General features: G+C 37.2%; 1 protein-coding gene and 1 pseudogene across 5 annotated transcripts in view; one reads left to right on the top strand and one right to left on the bottom strand.

Annotated features, from left to right (window-relative positions):
- The window catches only part of DIAPH3 (diaphanous related formin 3), a gene marked incomplete at both ends in the record, with an annotated part of 549,577 nt that overhangs the window by 60,450 nt on the left and 470,322 nt on the right, over positions 1-18,805 (bottom strand). The window lies entirely within an intron of this gene.
- LOC309835729 (large ribosomal subunit protein eL31-like) lies at positions 365-11,005 on the top strand (annotated as a pseudogene). The gene is made up of 2 exons: positions 365-413; positions 10,561-11,005. The product of its transcript is annotated as a large ribosomal subunit protein eL31-like (transcript).

Genomic DNA, 18,805 nt, shown 5'->3' with positions numbered 1-18,805 from the left:
TCTGAGACTGATGTTCTCTTTATCTAAGACGAGAATGACAATCTTCACCTGCCACATTCATTGTAAAAAATAAATGAGATAACATAAGTGAGCACACACAGTGCTTGCTGGCACGTAAGCATTTTTTTTTTTTTTTTTTTTGCCGTACGCGGGCCTCTCACTGTTGTGGCCCCTCCCGCCGCGGAGCACAGGCTCCGGACGCACAGGCCCAGCGGCCATGGCCCACGGGCCCAGCCGCTCCGCGTCATGTGGGATCCTCCCGTACCGGGGCACGAACCCGTGTCCCCTAAATTGGCAGGCGGACTCTCAACCACTGCGCCACCGGGGAAGCCCCACGTAAGCATTTTTTAAGGTGTGCACGAAGATGACACCACTGAGCACTTCTAAAGATCACCCTTTGCAAAAGGATGAGAGTAAGTGTTCAAAAACTACACTGTAAAGTGGACCAGCCATATTAATATCAATTAGATTAAAAATCTTAATGCACAGATATGTCATTTAACAAATAACCTGTTATATATGGGTTATAATGTCTAGAGCCGTATTAGTCTCTTGATGAAAATTTTTATATTGAAATGCATAAATATTCATGATTCCACTTTTCTTACATTCACAGGAATAATGCTGGACTTGGACATCCAAGAAATGTTAATTCAAAAGCGATGATAATGAAGATGATGCCGACAACAAAAATACAGGTACCTCTCATGGAGAAGTGCTCTGTGCCAGGCAACATACCAAAGTCTTCACATCTAAATAGCTTTACGTGCTCACAGAAACCTTCTGAAGTAGATATTATTATTAACATTTCCATTTTATAAATATGATACTGAACCTAAGATAGCTTAATTTACTCAAATAAGGTCACACTATAAGTGGCTAAGGCTGAATTTGAAACCTGGTCTTTGATGTTATATTCCCTCTATTGGTTCCTTAACACATAAAATAAGTGGGTCTGAGAGAATTATTATAAAATATATTCACTCACTGCACTGAATTCTGTTTTAAATGAGATTATCTACCAATAGGGGAATATGTGACTATTTCACATTATTACATCATCTCTTCTTTATGATGACTGTGACTAGTGACTGGTATGCCTATTAAAAAAATAAAAGGTAATACTAATAAAAACATTCTAATTTAATTTTTTAAAAAAATTTTGTACACTGGAGTAACTCTCACAAAATGCACCCAGAACGGTATATATCAAGCACGAATGTAATATTTTCAAAACCACTGACAAGATATATTCAAAAGCTCTGCAACGTAACAGTCCAGGAGTGTTGACATTTTAAATAGTAATCAAAATATAGGATCAATAAGGGTTGGTATAATTTTAGAAAAACACTGCTTAGAACTACTCTGAGTTCGCTGTGAAACAATTAAAACCCTTAACCATCATTTAAATGTTAAAAGTTTATAATATATGGGGTACAATGTTTAAATTTTCAATTTTTAATCTATATGCATTTATATAAGCTGCAAGCACTTTCTTAGGGGCCTACTTTACAGTTTGCACAGAGGGTAGCCATCTGCCAGCCAGCCACCTTCAGTGCCATCCAGTGATCCATGGTGGAAGGAACTTGTGGTCTCTGTTGCTTCATCTAATTCCAAGTCCTGCATTAATTTGTCACCCAACAGCTCACTCCTCCTGGTCCAACCAAGGCCAAGTCTGACTACTCACTTAGACCCTTTGGGACAAATCTTACTTTTTGGCCATGTACTTAATAATAAATATTATATAACGAAAATACTATCTTTATAGAACTAAACCCCCCACAAAACCCAAAATGGTTACATTATGTTTCCAGTTACCTATGCAAGAGAAACATTGGTAACTTTTCCCTATAACCATAAACCCACCTCAATATTACCACCATTGAGTTGATAGTAATGAAGAGAATTATAGTATAGAAGGATAAATCTTCCAAAGTGCTAGCCTCTGAGTTCCAAGGGTAGAAACAAAACAAAACAGAACAAAAAAAACAATTATTAAAATAGACAGTCCTATATGTCACTAATCATATTGAACTTTTAATCTCTAATCCATCTCTACAGAGAACACTAAACCACAACAGGGAAATTTAACAGCAGAAAGAAAAATCAATAATTACTGAACTGGCATATACCAGGCACTAGCCAGGTCCCTTATATATTCATTTTCAGACTCATAACAATCTTTTATGGTTGGAATTGTTATTTCAGTGTTATGGTGAGCAAACAGGCTTAAAGGTCAAGGTTATGTTGTTGGCTCCCTTCCTGACACGATGTTGCCTGTGGTGAGGAAAAACTCACACTAAACTTTCCTCCCTTTAAAAAGAATATTATTGAACATAAACCACTCTAACAAGGTCCTAAAACTTTAGAGAAGGTACTGTGATAAGTCCTTGTAATTACAAAGCTAAATTCCTCTTGTTCTATATTCTATGTTTGAATAGCTCAAAAGGAAAATCAAAGCTGTCTAGCACTTGACAATCCATCCAAATTTTCAGAAACACAGATAGTGTTTTATTCAGGGAAAAGCATTATAAATTATAAACACCAGAGTATTCCTGGCCTAAATAAAACAGACTACCTAATCCTATTCACAGTTACTGAATGTGAAGTGCTAAAATAATTAGCTTAATGCCATGAGACTGTTAAGATGATACCAGGAAGAAAGGAGATCACCATAACCAAGTTTCCAAAGTCAGATGGTACTGTCTTCTAATAATATCTCTTAAAGACAAACTCTGCATGTACTATACAGTATGTGTAATTGAGACATCTTTGATAGTGAAATGTTGAGAAAGGCAGAAAAAAGTAATATCTATTTTAAAAAAGTAATGATTATTTGTTAAATCCTTTCGGTAGACTGTAATCCAATACAGTAACCCTTGGAGCTGTTTTTTTTTGTGGGGGGCGGGTGGAGGGGGAAGGGTAAGCTGGGACGAAGTGAGAGAGAGGCATGGACATATGTACACTACGAAATGTAAAATAGCTAGTGGGAAGCAGCCACATAGAACAGGGAGACCAGCTCGGTGCACTGTGAACACCTAGAGGGGTGGGATAGGGAGGGTGGGAGGGAGACGCAAGAGGGAGGAGATATGGGGATATATGTATATGTATAGCTGATTCACTTTGTTACACAGCAGAAAATAACACAACATTCTAAAGCAATTATAATCCAATAAAGTTGTGAAAAGAAAAAGATAATTTTGTTTAGTTCTAACAGAAGTGAGAGAAAGTGTGGCCAGCTTTTCTTGAGATGCTTTCAGCATACAAAGCATTTTGATTTCTCCCAGATTAAAGTCTACATATTTGGTCTTGTAGTGTCTAATATGATTGCTTTTTTAAAATTTAATTTATTTTTTTAAACAGAAGGTTCTTATTAGTCATCAATTTTATACACATCAGTGTATACATGTCAATCCCAATTGCCCAATTCATCACACCACCACCCCCAATCCCCCGTGGCTTTCCCCCCTTGGTGTCCATAAGTTTGTTCTCTACATCTGTGTCTCAGTTTCTGCCCTGCAAACTGGTTCATCTGTACCATTTTTCTAGGTTCCACATATATGCGTTAATATACAATACTTGTTTTTCTCTTTCTGACTTACTTCACTCTGTATGACAGTCCCTAGATCTATCCACATCTCAACATATGACCCAATTTCGTTCATTTTTATGGCTGAGTAATATTCCACTGTATGTATGTACCACATCTTCTTTATCCATTCGTCTGTCGATGGGCATATAGGTTGTTTCCATGACCTGGCTATTGTAAATAGTGCTGCAATGAACATTGGGGTGCATGTGTCTTTTTGAATTATGGTTTTCTCTGGGTACATGCCCAGGGCTGGGATTGCTGGATCATATGCTAATTCTATTTTTACTTTTTTAAGGAGCCTTCATACTGTTCTCCATAGTGGCTGTATCAATTTACATTCCCACCAACAGTGCAAGAGGGTTCCCTTTTCTCCAAACCCTCTCCAGCATTTGTTGTTTGTAGATTTTCTGATGCTGCCCATTCTAACTGGTGTGAGGTGAAACCTCATTGTAGTTTTGGTTTGCATTTCTCTAATAATTAGTGATGTTGAGCAGCTTTTCATGCGCTTCTTGGCCATCTGTATGTCTTCTTTGGAAAAATGTCTATTTAGGTTTTCTGCCCATTTTTGGATTGGGTTTCTTGTTTTTTTAATATTGAGCTGCATGAGCTGTTTATATATTTTGGAGATTAATCCTTTGTCCGTTGATTCGTTTGCAAATGTTTTCTCCCATTCTGAGGGTTGTCTTTTCGTCTTGTTTATGGTTTCCTTTGTTGTGCAAAAAAGTTGAAGTTTCATTAGGTCCCACTTGTTTATTTTTGTTTTCATTTCCATTACTCTAGGAGATGGATCAAAAAATATCTTGCTGTGATTTATGTCAAAGAGTGTTCCTCCTATGTTTTCCTCTAAGAGTTTTACAGTGTCCGGTCTTACATTTAGGTCTCAAATCCATTTTGAGTTTATTTTTGTGTATGGTGTTAGGGAGTGTTCTAATTTCATTCTTTTAAATGTAGCTGTCCAGTTTTCCCAGTACCACTTGCTGAAGAGGCTGTCTTTTCTCCATTGTATATCCTTCCCTCCTTTGTCATAGATTAGTTGACCATAGGTGTGTGGGTTTTTCTCTGGGCTTTCTATCTTGTTCCATTGATCTATGTTTCTGTTTTTGTGCCAGCACTGTATTGTCTTGATTACTGTAGCTTTGTAGTATAGTCTGAAGTCAGGGAGTCTGATTCCTCCAGCTCCGTTTTTTTCCCTCAAGACTGCTTTGGCTATTCGGGGTCTTTTGTGTCTCCATACAAATTTTAAGATTTTTTGTTCTAGTTCCGTATAAAATGCCATTGTTAATTTGATAGGGATTGCACTGAATCTGTAGATTGCTTTGGGTAGTAGAGTCATTTTCACAATATTGATTCTTCCAATACAAGAACATGGTATATCCCTCCATCTGTTTGTACCATCTTTAATTTCTTTCATCAGTGTCTTATAGTTTTCTGCATACAGGTCTTTTGTCTCCTTAGGTAGGTTTATTCCTAGGTATTTTATTCTATTTGTTGCAGTGGTAAATGGGAGTGTTTCCTTAATTTCTCTTACAGATTTTTCATCATTAATGTATAGGAATGAAAGAGATTTCTGTGCATTAATTTTCTATCCTGCAACTTTACCAAATTCATTGATTAGCTCTGCTAGTTTTCTGGTGGCATCTTTAGGATTCTCTATGTATAGTATCATGTCATCTTCAAACAGTGACAGTTTTACTTCTTCTTTTCCAATTTGTATTCCTTTTATTTCTTTTTCTTCTCTGATTCCCCAAATCAGAGAAGACTTCCAAAACTATGTCGAATAATAGTGGTGAGAGTGGACATCCTTGTCTTGCTCTTGATCTTAGAGGAAATGCTTTCAGTTTTTTACCATTGAGAATGATGTTTGCTGTGGATTTGTCATATATGGCCTTTATTATGTTGAGGTAGGTTCCCTCTATGCACACTTTCTGTAGAGTTTTTATCATAAATTGGTGTTGAATTATGTCAAAAGCTTTTACTGCATCTATTGAGATGATCGTACGGTTTTTATTCTTCAGTTTGTTAATATGGTGTATCACATTGATTGATTTGTGTATATTGAAGAATCCTTGCATCCCTGGGATAAATCCCACTTGATCATGGTGTATGATACTTTTAATGTGCTGTTGGATTCTGTTTGCTAGTATTTTGTTGAGGATTTTTGCATCTATATTCAACAGTGATATTGGTCTATAATTTCCTTTTTTTGTAGTATCTTTGTCTGGTTTTGGTATCATGGTGATGGTGGCCTCATAGAATGAGTTTGGGAGTGTTCCTTCCTCTGCAATTTTTTGGAAGAGTTTGAGAAGGATGGGTGTTAGCTCTTCTCTAAATGTTTGATAGAATTCACCTTGAAGCCATCTGGTCCTGGACTTTTGTTTGTTGGAAGCTTTTTAATCAGAGTTTCAGTTTCATTACGTGTGATTGGTCTGTTCATATTTTTTATTGTATTTTTATTTATTTATTTTTTGCGGTACGCGGGCCTCTCCTGTTGTGGAGCACAGGCTCCTGAGGTGCAGGCTCAGTGGCCATAGCTCACGGGCCTAGGTGCTCTGCAGCATGTGGGATCTTCCCGGACCGGGGCATGAACCTGTGTCCCCTGCATCGGCAGGTGGACTCTCAACCACTGCGCCATCAGGGAAGCCCCTGGTCATATTTTCTATCTTTCCTGGTTCAGTCTTGGAAGGTTATACCTTTCTAAGAATTTGTCCATTTCTTCCAGGTTGTCCATTTTAGCAGCATAGAGTTGCCTGTAGTAGTCTCTTAGGATGCTTTGTATTTCTGTGGTGTCGCTGTATGTTCTCTTTTTTCATTTCTAATTTTACTGATTTGAGTCCTCTCCCTCTTTTTCTTGATGAGTCTACCTAATGGTTTATCAAGTTTGTTTATCTTCTCAAAGAACCAGCTTTTAGTTTTATTGATCTTTGCTATTGTTTCTTTGTTTCTATTTCATTTATTTCTGCTCTGATCTTTATGTTTTCTTTCCGTTTGCTAACTTTGGGTTTTGTTTGTTCACTTTCTCTAGTCCCTTCAGGTGTAAGGTTAGATTGTTTATTTGAGAGTTTTCTTGTTTTTTGAGGTAGGCTTGTATAGCTATAAACTTCCTTCTAAGAACTGCTTTTGCTGCATCCCATAGGTTTTGGATCGTCGTGTTTTCATTGTCATTTGTCTCTAGGTATTTTTTGATTTCCTCTTTGATTTCTTCAGTAATCTCTTGGTTATTTATTAACATATTGTTTAGCCTCCATGTCTATGTGTTTTATATGTTTTTTTCCCTGTATTTCATTTCTAATCTCATAGTGTTGTGGTCAGAAAAGATGCTTGATATGATTTCAGTTTTATTAAGTTTACTGAGGTTTGACTTGTGACCCAAGATGTGATCTATCCTGGAGAATGTTCCATGCTCAATTGAGAAGAAAGTGTAATCTGCTGGTTTGGATGGAATGTCCTGTAAATATCAGTTAAATCTATCTGGTCTATTGTGTCATTTAAAACTTCTGTTTCCTTATTTATTTTCATTTTGAATGATCTGTCCATTCGAGTAAGTGAGGTGTTAATGTCCCCCACTGTTATTGTGTTACTGTCGATTTCCTCTTTTAGAGCTGTTAGCAGTTGCCTTATGTACTGAGGTGCTCCTATGTTGGGTGCATATATATGTATAATTGTTATATCTTCTTCTTGGATTGATCCCTTGATCATTATGTAGTGTTCTTCCTTGTCTCTTGTAACATTCTTTATTTTAAAGGGTATTTTTTTTTTTTTTTTTTTGCTTTACGCGGGCCTCTCATTGTGGTGGCCTCTCCCGTTGCAGAGCACAGGCTCCGGACGCGCAGGCTCAGCGGCCATGGCTCATGGGCCCAGATGCTCTGCGGCATGTGGGATCTTCCCGGACCGGGGCACGAACCCGTGTCTCCTGCATCGGCAGGCAGACTCTCAACCACTGCACCACCAGGGAAGCCCCTAAAGTCTATTTTATCGGATATGAGTATTGCTACTCCATGTTTCTTTTGATTTCCATTTGCATGAAATATCTTTTTCCAACCCCTCACTTTCAGTCTGTATGTGTCCCTAGGTCTGAAGTGGGTCTCTTGTAGACAGCATATAGATTGGTCTTGTTTTTGTTTCCATTCAGCAAGCCTGTGTGCTTTGTTTGGAGCATTTAATCCATTCACGTTTAAGGTAATTATCAATATGTATGTTCCTGTGACAAATTTTCTTAATTGTTTTGGGTTTGTTTGTGTAGATTCTTTTCTTCTCTTGTGTTTCCCACTTAGAGAAGCTCCTTTAGCATTTGTTGTAGAGCTGGTTTGGTGGTGCTGAATTCTCTTAGCTTTTGCTTGTCTGTAAAACTTTTGATTTCTCCATCAAATCTTTATGAGATTCTTGCCGGGTAGAGTAATCTTGGTTGTAGGTCTTCCCTTTCATCACTTTAAGTATATCATGTCACTCCCTTCTGGCTTGTAGAGCTTCTGCTGAGAAATTAGCTGTTAACCTTATGGGAGTTCTCTTGTATACTATTTGTCGTTCTTCTGTTGCTCTTTCAATAATTTTTCTTTGTCTTTAATTTTTGCCAATTTGATTACTATGTATCTCGGCATGTTTCTCCTTGGGTTTATCCTGCCTGGGACTCGCTGCGCTTCCTGGACTTTGGTGGCTATTTCCTTTCCCATGTTAGAGAAGTTTTCAACTATAATCTCTTCAAATATTTTCTCTGGTCCTTTCTCTCTCTCTTGTCCTTTTGGGACCCCTACAATGCAAATGTTGTTGTGTTTAATGTTGTCCCAGAGCTCTCTTAGGCTGTCTTCATTTCTTTTCATTCTTTTTTCTTTATTCTGTTCCACAGCAGTGAATTCCACCATTCTGTCTTCCAGGTCACTTACCCGTTCTTCTGCCTCAGTTATTCTGCTATTGATTCCTTCTAGTGTAGTTTTCATTTTAGTTATTGTATTGTTTATCTCTCTGTTTGTTTTTATTCTTCTAGGTCTTTGTTAAACATTTCTTGCATCTTCTCAATCTTTGCCTCCATTCTTTTTCCGAGTTCCTGGATCATCTTCACTATCAGTATTCTGAATTCTTTTTCTGGAAGGTTGCCTATCTCCACTTCATTTAGTTGTGTTTCTGGGATTTTTTCTTGTTCCATCATCTGGTACATAGCCCTCTGCCTTTTCATCCTGTCTATGTTTCTGTGAATGTGGTTTTTGTTCCAGAGGCTGCAGGATTGTAGTTCTTCTTGCTTCTGCTGTCTGCCCTCTGGTGGATGTGGCTATCTAAGAGGCTTGTGCAAGTTTCCTGATGGCAGGGACTGGTGGTGGGTAGAGCTGGCTCTGAGCTGGTTTTTAATTTTCAATAAAATTAGAGAGGAAACGAAACCCTTATCTCAAGGAGATATCCGTACTCTCATGTTCATTACAGCATTATTCACGATAGCCAAGGTATGGAAACAACCTAAGTGCTCATCAATGAATGAATGGATCAAGAAAATGTGGTGTGTATATATACGTATACAATATGTAATGGAATATTTTTCAGCCTTAAAAATAAGGAAATCCTGCCATTTCATCCTGGCAACATGGATGAATCTTGAGTGCATTACACTAAGTGAAAGAAGCTAGGCAGAAATTACCACATGGAATTACTTCTCTGTGGAATCTAAAAAAGAAAAAAAAAAAAAAGAAACTCATGGAAACAGAGTAAAAATGTGGTTCCAGGAGTAGGAGGTGGGGGTGGGGGAAACAGGGAAGGATTGGTAAAAGGGCACAAACTTTCATTAATAAAATGAATAAGGTCAGGGGATCTAATGTATAACATGGTGACTACAGTTGGTAACACTGCATTGTATAATCGTAATTTGCTAAGAAAGCAAACCTTAAATGTTTTTGCCAAAAAAGAAAGAAAGATGAATATGTGAAAGATGTGAGGTGATGGATGCATGAATTAACTCAATGGGGGTGCTGTCGCAATGTATACGTATGTCAAATCATTACGTTGTACACTTTAGACATCTTACAGTTTTATATGTCAACTGTAACTCATAAAAGCTGAAAAAAGACTGGAGAATAGTTTTCCATATAATTTATTACAGCTTCTGTGAGAAGTAACAGATACCTCACATTCATATACTTTAATGAGAGTGCCACCTCATAAAAAGCTTTTCCCCCCCGCCAACTCTACTGATAATTTATAGAAAGTATATTCAGAATCCAAATCTGAAACAAGTATACTGTGACAACCACTGATAGTGCATCTCTTAACCTGAGATTTAGCTCATGGTCTGCCTCTGATAAGAATCACATCTTTCTAAAAAGTCCTTAGTTTTCTTTAGTACAAAAAACAGTAGGCTGCTTTTTCTGTAACACCCCATATAATGCCTTCCTTCTAGAATATTTTTCCCCTTGAAATTAAGCCATGAAATAAAATGTCCTGCTCGAAAAACAGTGTATAAGTGAAATGGGACCCGGGTACTTATGTAATTTGGGCTGAACTGTAGAATGAATAAAGAGCAATATTCTTACTTAGGGAAAATATTTATCAAATACAGCATTTAGTATCAGTTCCATGTCACATTTCTAGGTAAAATTTCAGTTTACAAATAAGATACTATGATTTGATGAAGAATGTATTAACAAACTATGATACATGTAAGTTATTTAAAAAGGTTGGTCCTAAACAAAAAAGTAAAATATGTGAAGTCTGCCTTTGGCCACTGCTGTCTCTGGTGATGTTCCGTTCCAGGGAATACTTTCTCTCAAGCTGCTCATGTCCTATCTGCTACAGGCATTTCTTTCACATGGGTACCCTGTGAGCTAAACTCCTCTTCTTCATGTTGGGGAAAGCTGTTTATAGAGCCATGACTTTTGGCTCTTATTGACTTCTTTCTCCTCCCTGGAATACAGAAATGACATGGCATTCCACTAGCCAAACTGGACCAGGGGCAGCCTCCAGACTAAAAGCTAAAGGTTAAAGATGGTAAGCATCAAGACCGAAGGAGATAATCCCTCACCCTCATCCTTTCCAACCTGGGCCTGGAAGAACGACTCCTGCAAAGAAGGGTGGCAAGAAGAGGGACTGCCATCAATGAAGTGGTGACCAGAGAATATACCATCAACATTCACAAGCACATCCATGGACTGGGGTTCAAGATGCCTGCCCCTCAGACACTCAAAAAAATTAGAAGTTCTCCATGAAGGAGATGGGAACTCCAGATGTGCACATTGACATCAGGCTCAACAAAGCTGTCTGGGCCAAAGGAATCAGAATGTCCCATACTGGATCCATGTGTGGTTGTTTAGAAAACGTAAAGAGGATGAAGACTCACCAAACAAGCTCTATATGTTGGTTATTAATGTTCCTGTCATCACCTTCAAAAATCTACAGTCAGTGTGGATAAGAGCTAACCACTGTCAAATAAAGTTATAAAACTACAAACAAAAAAGACAGGAGTCCAAGTCCCTGATGACATTGTGGAACTTCCATATAAGCATCTTTGAATTTCTCTAACTGAAGTATTTAAGTCAATGATATTTGAGTTTTCTCTTATATGCACCTGAACCTAATCTTAACCAATATGCATTTTTGCTGGGGAGGGGGAAACTGGCTGGTTGGAGGACAAAGGGGAGGGGGATTGTTCATTGCATCTTCTTTTGAAATTCTCAGTTTGAACCATGTGAATGTTTTACTTAGCAAAAATTAAAATTAATTAAAATATAGATTCTAAAAATATTAATAAAATACTATGTCTGAAATATTACAAACTATTAACATTTAATGAAAACATTTAGGTTTATTCTATGAAAAAAGTTCATAAAAATCTGGAAATAACTTATTTTAATAAATATGGGCAATGTATAATAATATAAACCTCAATAGTTTCTTCTGTAAAACACGGAAGTACATCAGGCCAGGAAACACTGTGTCACCTTTGTAACAAAGGCAGGTTCCACATGTGGTTGGTGCTCAAAAATGCTGGTTGAACGAATAAAATGCCATAAAATATATCACCAACGCAAGGGTTCTCCTCTGTATGTGCCTGTCAGTTATCTATAAAGCTGAATGTATGAGAAAGACTTTAGGCAAACAGAGAGGAAAATGACTAGAATTTTCGAAGCTTAGCAGAATACAGTTCTTGGTAGTTATTTAAGCTAGTAAGTAAATATTTTAAGCTCATTTATTTATCTGCCCCAATAACTCATTTTCATTGACTGACTAGCATATGTAACAATCCCAAATGAAAGTTTAAGAAGTATTTATGTGGGGTGAGGCATACAGTTGCTATTAAAGAAGTATTGTAGGAACTTAGCCCTAATTCCCATGACTTTTATTTTTCTAAGATTTTTACCCTATTAAAGCAATCCAAAATAATGCAACTTACTAAATGTATACTTGGCTGAATTTTCATGTTGAAAAATTCCACAAATAACTCTCTAAACATTACATAAGTCAAGATTTTTGAATTATATTTTACATTTATACCAGAGCACATCTTTTTTTGTTCTATTTAAGAAAAAAAATCATCCGTTTTCCCACAAGGGATTGTTAACAATTATAACCAACTTATACGAAAATTTGATTAGAAAAGCTCAAGTGGAATTTGCAAGTATGGCCTTTTTACTGAAAGAATCCATGAAACTTGCAAAAGATTGATAGTAATGTATAACTTACTTTGTCAGTTTCATTTTTTTTCATGTCTTGGTAATAAATATTATTTTGATAAATAAAGATGATTTTTATTGCATTTATTGCACTGTGATTTTTATACAACAATGGCTCCTCAAGTAATATAAAAGGAGGAACCATACTTCAGTACTCAAGCTGTTAACTCATGTTTCTTTTAAAGTTATTTGTCAACATTTCCACAACTGTATAAGAACCAGGTGAATCAATGATGTGGGTTTCTCTAATTCCTACCAAATGAAAATCCAGTCCTGTAAATAGCCCTGTAAGTATTTCTGGACTATCACTAATTCTACTCTATTTGCCTCTCACTATTGCCTTAGGAACCTTTTCGCTTTGGGTCTATTTGAAAAAATAATGGTTAATGACAGAGAAAAGAGGATGTACAATAAACCAAAGAAAACTTGGGTGGATTTGCGTATGCCCCACTTGGCATCAATCCAGCCATAACAGTAGGTGAAAAGGGAAGGAATTCCAGTCCCATCAGGTTACTTGCTTGTGTCTGGAGGAACCAAAACAGAAACAAGGTAGATTAGTTCTGAGAACAGTTTCTGAGCACCATCAAAGTAACGGCCAGAATGGTGCTGGCAGCTCATGCCCTTTCAGGAGCATCAGAAGCAAGGCAAACACTTCTGAATAAAGATACAACCATATAAAGAAGCTTTTACGTTTGACATAAAACTGTTGTCAGAACATTGTACATAAGACATGTCATTACCCCTGTCAAAGATTCTGTGTTCAAAGCCCTTAGGAATTCAAGGTCAGAAAAAAAAAACTTGCCACTGTTCAAGAATTGGTATATGACCTTACAGACAGAAATACTAATGATCTAACTTACAGAAGGTCCTCAGAAACATTTTCCAAAAAGCATCTGACAGCCTTATGACATGGTCTTTATTGATTTTTCCCTTCTGTAGGGGACAGATTAATTAATAAGATGTGACGATTACTTGTAAACAAGGTTATGGAGAACTGACAGTCAACGTCCATTTTAACCACCTACTACAGTGCCTTCCTGTATTATACTGGCTGGAAAGCTAAGAACCATCTCAAAGATCCCCTCGCAGTTTGGATATGATTTGGTTTGGCTAGTCTCCAAACTGCTCAAGGCTTAGAAAGGTGGAAGTAAAGTAGAGGCCGTGTTTTTGCTGGTTTTGCTCACAAATGTGACTTTGGAAGCATCAGCAAGTTCCCAGTATCTGGTCACTAGCTTTGTGGGTGCTGAAAGGGAAGATGGGTATCTGCTATGTTGGGGTAGACAGCAAGGGCCCTGTGCAGTTCTGTAGCTGGCAGTAATGATGGTAGCTTCCAGATCACAGGGACTTTGTGTCAGGAGTGGCAGTGAGGTTCTAGAGCAGCAGCTTCCCAATTGAGCAGGCAGTTCTGTCTCACAGAGGAGGGAGCAATTGCCTTGATGGCCTGTGTCCTGGCTTTGGATATTATTCATAAAACTCAATCTAGAGTGCTTCTTCATTTCTCCCAATGATACTGCAATCCATTTAATATGCCATTATCAGTACTTCTCTGCTTAAACTGAATTCTGGTCTCAAGCTGAAACTTGACCTAAACACGTGCCAGCACATACATACTCCTTTCAAGAAATAAATTTCCAGTTTGTAGTGGAGAGGAAGAGGAATACAGGGTTCAAAGTCTATAGGGAAGGGAGCACTTCAAAATAATGTTCAGGGACTAAAGGATGCTACTCAGCTCTCCCTCACTCAGAATCTTTTGTGCTCTTGGTGACACTGACATGTGTTCAAGGATGAGAGGCCAATGTTTAAAACAGTTCCTTGATGCAAAGTGTCCAGATTGTTAGTAGAAGTACTTCCAGAATAATATCCAAGATTTAAAACCCCAAGGATAAAAGAACAGTAAGTACAATAAGGACTAAACTTTTCAGAGTCAGTGAGACCCTACTTCCCAGGACTGTGTTCCTGAAGCTGCAGGCCCCTATCAGTTTCCGGAGGCAATGGGGTATTGAGATACGCTATACACACTCCCACCATGCAGACATCCAACTTCCCATAAGATGCTATCTCTCTGGCAATTTTAACTGGAAGCTTAATTTAACCGTACTCTGTGTGTGTGTGTGTTCTTTCCCCACCAATCCACAGCTCACTTGAAATAGCCCTTTGATAAAGCTTCCTTTTTGGGTTGATTATCATGTACGGCTTAAAGCTCTCCTTGCTAGAAAATAATGGTTTTTCTATCTATCACCATCAATATCTCAACAAAGGTTAAAAGAAGGAAAAAAAAGACTAAGTTTTTGTGATAAAGGGACAGTTCCCTATTATAGTTTGTGAGGCTTAGCCTGCAGGCTGTGGGTAGGGTTGCCAGATTTAGGACAAAAATTTGAATTTCAGGTTAACAATTGTTTCAGATAAATAACAAACAATATCTTTAGTATCAGTATGTCCCATATAATATTTGGGATATATTTATATAATATTTTTAAAGTATTTATGGGAAATACTGATATTAAAAAAGTATTCATTGTTTATCGGAATTCAAATTTAACTGACCATCTGTGTTTTATCTGGCAATCCTACTTGTGCAAAACCCCTTGCATGCACTACCACTGCAGAGTGATCTTATTCTGTACCAAGCTTAGGGGTCCGAGATTGTCTAAAGGATTTAAGACACCTCCAGATAAAATGAAAGAGCTCAGTGTGGATAATTCATGGCATTTTAAATAATGGGGAATAAAGACTAAATTAAACTCTCCATTGGCCTTAGACCCTTGGTATTTCCTGGGTTTTGTTTCCTTGAACCTAGATTCAAGTATTCTCTTGCCCAGAGGATACAGCCCAAGTTTTGGTACTCTAGAACCAGCTCTGCCTCCTTTCTTCCCACTGGCTGTCAGGAAGCTCAGAAATAAATCACAGTACTGACTTTTCAGTTACTTCTCCATGCTTTAAATAGACAAGGTAACTTAAAATCTTTTAAAAAAGAGAGGGACCATAAAATGCTCACTGAATCAAATGAGCTGGCTTTCCTTTATGGTAGTCATGGATAATCAGTGATAGAAACAGCTCTAAAAATTACAGACGACAGTAGTCACCTTCCTAATTTTTCCACCTGTGGGGAATAAAACATAATTATTTCCTTTACTTTAATAGCTATATGTTAGAAATTTGGCTATACAAGCTTTAAAAGAGGGTAGTGTCCTATACTATTGCTGCTGTGATGAACGTACAGAGCAGAAAAGCTATTCCAGAGTTTCAACTTTTATTTACTAAGGCATGTACTGGATAACACAGAGAAGAGAGCAGTATATCAAGAAATTTTGTGTTTTTATTTCTTAAAAGTATTCTGTTGCTAAAGTATGAGAAGTGAAAATGTGGTTAAACTTTGAAATGTAATATATATCTGGAATATAAAATAATTTGCAGCATAGTTAAGTTTTGCTCAAGTCTGGAGAGATAACATGAAAAATTCTCAGACTAGCAGTTTGCTGACTAGAAAATCACTGTATTTTCAATCAGCCTAATATGGCAGTTGTTTTTCATAGGCAGAGAAAAGCTAAAGGGAGACTTACAGCCTGTAGATATTCGGCCTAGCTTCGCAAAATTTAGCTGCTCGTTTCTTCTTATCCTTGTTATATGTTTTCCATATGAGACTTATTATTATCAACGAGAAATAATAGAAGCAAACAGAAGCAAGAGGAAAGGTCCAGACTGGCATGCATTAACTGCTTGTCAACTATGGTTTTCCTAATGAATTGCCCTGTTGCTCTGTATCTCACTGATTACAGTACAACAGCTTTCATTAGTCACTGCAAATAAGACTTGGTGCCACCTTATTTACATCCTATTGCAAATAATTAGCATTTCATATTAGAATCATCCGAGGCACTTCTGAACTTACAGCAAGACTATTTGACATCATCCAATACTTTTTTCCACCCTGAACAAGCTTAAAAACAGATTCTGTGCTTTTTAGTTACAATGGTGTCACCAATGAATTCTACCATGGCTTAAATTCCTGCCAATATTGTAGCTGGGGATATCAAAACGCTGCAGTAATTAGACCTTGCAAGCCTGACTTCCCTAGTGGTAGAACTGTCACAGAAGGGGGGAATTGATATTCAAAGTTTATAATAACTCAAACCTCTACAATTATTGCTAGAACACGAATACTACCATTTTCAATGGCAGAAAGTGACTTATGAAAAATGGCTTATTACAAAGATAAAAGACAGGAAAAAAATAGCATCATACGCTTTGCCGACCAATGTCTTTTCTCTGCTAAAATTTTACAATTACTTATTAAAACTCAAACCTTGATTATTATTAACTTGGGGAGAAAGTATTTCTTTTGAAAACATAGCTGCCATATTTAACAGATTACGAGGTCCATTCTATCACATAAACTAGAACTTCACTTTACAAGTGTTGTATTCTAGAATTAAATGTATAGATTTACATATATTATTTCATATAACCAAATTGATAGAAAGAATGTTGTACAAAGCCAGTTATTTCCACCCCTATATAAATAATAACTGTGTGTGCATGTATATGTATGGACCTACATATGTATACACATATGTAATTCTTTATATGTAACTGATGTTTTCTCCAGCATGCACATACAATAAGACAGGAATCAATGAATCAAATGATTCTGAATTTCTGTGAATATGTTGTTCACAGATAGAACTAGCTAATCTAAACATAACACCTCGGGATAGGGTAACCATCACCCCCAGGCAGTGGTGGGGTCCATTTGCCTGCTCTCATTTCTCTGACCTCGCCATCGCTGGGCTCTGTACTATGTGTATAGATCCTTATATCTACTTCAGGGCCTCATGAGATAATTGAGCCTCCTGGTCCAGCTAACCAACTAAGGAATCCCCAACCCTTTCTGTATTTCTTCCAATTCACTGAGGCACAGATCTAGTGTGAGAGTCTTCAGATGGCTGATCTCGCGACCCCTCACTCATAAGAGTGTTGATCTTTTGGACTCTTCCTGTCTCAGAGTTAACTATCCTCACTAGACATTTGAGAAAAACAGGCAAGTGGGTGTTAAAATGCAATTTACTAATAATGATGGTAATAATAATAAAATTAGCCTTAGGTAATACAGAGAAGTAAACACAAACACATTAAAAATAATAATGTATGACTTTTGGCTAAGAGCTCCCAATGAATGTATAAGAGATTAGAGGCTAGAAATCAACGATGATAATAAAATGTACTCAGTTGATAAAGGAATTTCATACAAATTATCTTTTCTACAAAAAGACTGAAGACCTTCAAAGAAAGAGGGTCTCTTTTTCACATTAAATATTTTATTCTTTACCGTGTCTCTCAATGGAGGCAGTGAATTAATTCTATCTAAAGAAGCCTCTTCAAAAACAAAGCCAACCTCTGTTGATTTCTTATAAGGTCAGTGTGACCTGCAGGAACAAAGTGGTGTTTATTTCCCCCTGGCAACAGCTAGGTGCTCAAATCCTTAGGGGTATAGGTTGTTGTTTAAGAAACTGGGATAATAATTAGGTCTTATATCCTTAAGGTCACATAAAGCATAGTAAACAATTATTTAATATTCAGGGAAGAGGACTATTAGAACTTGTCTGGGCTGACACACAGTCAGCCTCTTTCTCAAATGTTTGCCTGAAATGAACCGGGGAATTTGGAACTCTTTCCCATAGGAGTCCTTATACTCATTCATCCATTTTTCTCAAGTAAAGAATATGGACAAATGCATGGGTTTGAATCCCACCTCGGACACCTACTAGTTATTTAAACTTGAGCAAGTTATTTAACAACTTTCTGTGAAGTCCCTCTTTTATATATATATACACACACACACACACACACACACACACACACACACACACAAATATAAATATCTATGCCTTATGGGATTTTTGTGATGATGGAATGAGTTACTACATGTAAGGGCAAAACACTACCTAGCTATAGTAAGAGCTACATAAATGTTGGCTGTTATTTCTATTGTTAGGAAGATGTGATGTAGAGAAAATAAACCATCGTGAACTTACGCACTTAAAAAAGGAATATCTTGTCTAGTCTATTATTAAAGTGGCCTGGTTATGGTCTTATGCAGCCAGTCTACCACCATATATAGTTGTCACTTGGTATCCAAGGATACCAGGAACCCTGGGCTCCAGGAACCCTGTGGATACCAAAATCCATGGATGCTCAAGTCCCTTATATATAATGGCGTAGTATTTACATATAACTTACGTAATCCTGGAACATCCTCCAACATCCTCTGTATACTTTAACTCATCTCTAGATTACTTAAAATACCTGAACCAATGTAAATGCTATGCAAATAGTTGTAAATACAATGTAAATGCTATATAAATAGGTGCTAGCCTGCTGCAAATTCAAGTTTTGTTTTCTGGAACTTTCTGGAATTTTAAAAATATTTTCTTTCTGGAACTGGGTTGAATCCGTGGATATGGAGGGCCAATTGTACATAATTTGACGTGCAAAATGTTCACATTTTGGTCTCTAACAGTCTTCTCCATTAAAGAAAGTGATTCCAAGTTCTACAGCAGGGAAAAAAAAT

Source organism: Grampus griseus, assembly GCF_964374135.1.
Source record: "Grampus griseus genome assembly, chromosome: 18".
NCBI classification, from domain to species: domain Eukaryota; kingdom Metazoa; phylum Chordata; class Mammalia; order Artiodactyla; family Delphinidae; genus Grampus; species Grampus griseus.
This window is presented reverse-complemented; position numbering and strand designations above follow the sequence as displayed.